Source organism: Prunus avium, chromosome 4 (assembly GCF_965620075.1).
Source record: "Prunus avium chromosome 4, drPruAviu1.hap1.1, whole genome shotgun sequence".
In the NCBI taxonomy this organism is placed as follows: domain Eukaryota; kingdom Viridiplantae; phylum Streptophyta; class Magnoliopsida; order Rosales; family Rosaceae; genus Prunus; species Prunus avium.
This window is the reverse complement of record NC_142287.1, coordinates 8246187-8249219: the sequence shown is the minus strand read 5'-3', so window position 1 is coordinate 8249219 and position 3033 is coordinate 8246187. Positions and strand designations below refer to the sequence as shown.

At 39.7% G+C, this 3033-nt stretch overlaps 1 long non-coding RNA gene across 1 annotated transcript; it reads left to right on the top strand.

Moving 5' to 3' along the window:
• The first annotated feature begins 326 nt into the window (after positions 1 to 326).
• LOC148294743 (uncharacterized) lies at positions 327 to 2575 on the top strand. The gene is made up of 3 exons (XR_015835452.1): positions 327 to 907; positions 1469 to 1532; positions 2302 to 2575. It is a non-coding gene; the product is annotated as an uncharacterized LOC148294743 (long non-coding RNA).
• Positions 2576 to 3033: the final 458 nt, after the last annotated feature.

The following is a 3033-nucleotide window of genomic DNA, read 5'->3' as shown; positions in this document are numbered from 1 at the left end:
TTTTAACGGGTATGAAAGTTGACTTTTTGACCGGGAAGGAATTTGAAAATTTTGATTGTATCGTTATGCAGAGCACGTCGAAACGAGTTCTTAGACACGTAGTGAGCTCGAAGCGGAGTTGTAACGAAAAAGTTGCGATGAAGGAATTTGTCTGGTGGCAAACTTGTAAACAGTTCAAAGATTGTTTTTAGAAAACCAGAAAAAAATTCTCTTTTTACTCTCCCGACACGTCTGTTATTGTTGAGCCCCCAAATCTGATAAGCCCAACAAATTCCCTAAATATTCTGTATTCTGCACAAGTCCCATAAACCCATCATAATCCCAAAACCGACAGAACCTCCTCAAGACTTACGGATCTGTTCACAGGTCCAAAGCATCAACTTCCTGAGCTCGAAACGAAATAGTTCCTTCTTCAAACTTGTTCGTCTGCCTCATGAGTCGAACATATCCGAAAAGTAGCCCAGTCGGAGAAATATAAACACCTCAAACCCCAGTTGGAGTATGAACAGCTCATCGCTGTCTGATACTCTGTGTTAAGCACGGATTTCTCTTTGCATGCGGGTTTCTGTTGCGATTCTTACCTCTATTCCTTCATAACAATTGTTTCTGAGGTCGACATCTACAACATATCCAAATTCCAAGGAAAACGGAGATTTCTATCTACTGTAAATCGTGTTCAAGTTGAGACTAGTCTTCACTTTCATTCTGTTTGCTGGTTTCACTCTAGTGTGCCCTTATTCACTCTTGCATGTGGCCTTCCTCTGATCTAGTGGCTTCGTTCCTTTCATCAAAGTTGTTCGTCTTTGGCTTGGCTATAATCTGTCAAAATTGGAGCTTCATCCAAGAATTGTAGTCATCTCAAGGCTGGTTGAAGTGTTGCCTACTTATTTTGTTCTGCTGTATTGAGGTAGGCTCGAATTCTTTCTTGTGTGTTAATTTCTATTGATCAGTCGACAACACTTTCTTCATACAGGTTGTTCCTTAGTTATAGAAATATGACATATCCAAAATTCACAGCAATTTAAGTTCTATAACCATCTGAAACCTTGTTCAAAGTTAGTAAGTCCTCTAGTCTGCTGTTTAAATGCTACAGCACCTTACTCACTCTTGGATGTCGATTTCCTTTGTTCAGATGACCAAGGTTTCTTCTTGAAAGTTGTTCAGTTTCCTGTTTTCTACAACATATCCAACATTAGTGGTTATTCAATAAGTTTAGACCTCTCGGACAGAGTATAACTGAAACAAACTCCTCTCTCGTTATCAAGTGTTGTTTGGGAGTTTTACTCCTAGGGGGAATTCTTTGTGCATTGCAGAAAGATTCAAGGATTATGGTACACCGGTTCAGCGTACTCGATAAGAATGGTCTTAAACTAGTACACGCACTTTTAGAAGCCGGGGGTCAGGGCTTTAAATTAAATTATTGTGTTGAGCAATTTTATTGATTTAATATTTATGATGGCTTAAATAGGTACTCGGGTACCAGCTGATTCAAAGGAGGGACCCTCAAAGGGTCAGAGCAACTCGGACGCACAGTGAGTGGACTTTTGTTTTATAAATGGATTTTATGTTATTAAAGTTTCAATATTTGATCTTGAAGGATTTATTTATGGCTATTACTTTCCGAGCAGGAATAATGAAATTATATATATGTTCTCGATTATATGTTATTATATTTAAATGCAAATGGCTTGGAAAGTAAGAAATGAGGTTTTAATCATATTGAATGATTGGTTGAGGAATAAAATGGTAATTTCCAGGAAGGGCATGTATTTTGTTTTTAAACCACCATAGGTACCCAAAAATGTTGCCTTCAGATAAATTGTTGCTTTCGATTATAATGATGTCCAAGGACATCCCAGTTGCCTTCAGATGAGTCAGCGTGCGTTTGACAATTGCCCACAAGTTCGGGGACGCTCAAACTTTGTGGTGCTAGGAATGCGGCTCGGGTGGACCAAGTGTCCTCTGAGTCTTGCAAGGAATGCGGCTCGAGTAACTTTATGCTACCGAGACCTGCTAGGAGGAATTGACGGAAATTATGGAATTGACGGATTTATGATGGGTACACCTAGGTGGAAGGAAATTGTTTCCCTTTATTAATCTCAGATATTTTGTTAATGTTTCACTGAATATATGCTCAGCTATATGTATGAGGATTTGCATGCCTGAATTTTCATACGGATATTGAACATGGATATGATTAAATTTTCTAAATGTTTTAACAGAGGGGTTAGTATGTTGATACCTTATGTTCTAAAACTTTATTTTTGTCCACTCACGTTTTTCAATGTTTTGCGCCCCCAGGCAGTAGTCGTGTACGGGGACATCACCACAGGGCCATCACTTTCCTCCATCCATCTCCTCCGCTACGTAGGAGTTCTTTTTGTATTTATACTGTTATCTTAAATTCTGAATTAGTTGCTCTGAAGATTTGCCCAAAGATCTTCTGTATGGCCTCAGGCCGGTTAGTTGGTTAAGTTGTTTGGATGTACGTTGAAAGCATGCTGGCGGTTGTGATGTTTTCTTTTTTATATGTATGCTTTCCAACAGGTGAAAATTTGGGAAAAGATTCAGTTTACAGAGGAGACTCTGCCGAATTTTCGGCGGATGTCAAACCTAAAAAGAATTTGGATTTTAGTAAGAAGGGCAAATTAGTCATTTGTGCCTGACACCCGCCAGGTGTCGGACACACACAGGGTTCGACTCGGATTCCAAAGTGGAATTTGGGTCGGGTCTTGTCATGAATTGTCCAATTTCTTACACCTATTGATTTCGGATCGAGTCCAAAACTTGGGCAACATCATAATATGGTGGGAGGAGTCATTTGGTGTGTTTTGAGCCGATCGCTAGAACTATGAATTACCCCTACCACTCAACTTTGGAACGAACTGCCGTTGAACTTGAATTGTCCAATTTCTCACACCTATTGATTTCGGAACGAGCCCAAAACTTGGGCAACATCATAATATGGTGGGAGGAGTCATTTGGTGTGTTTTGTGTTGAATCCAATCGCCAGAACTATGAGTTACCCCAACC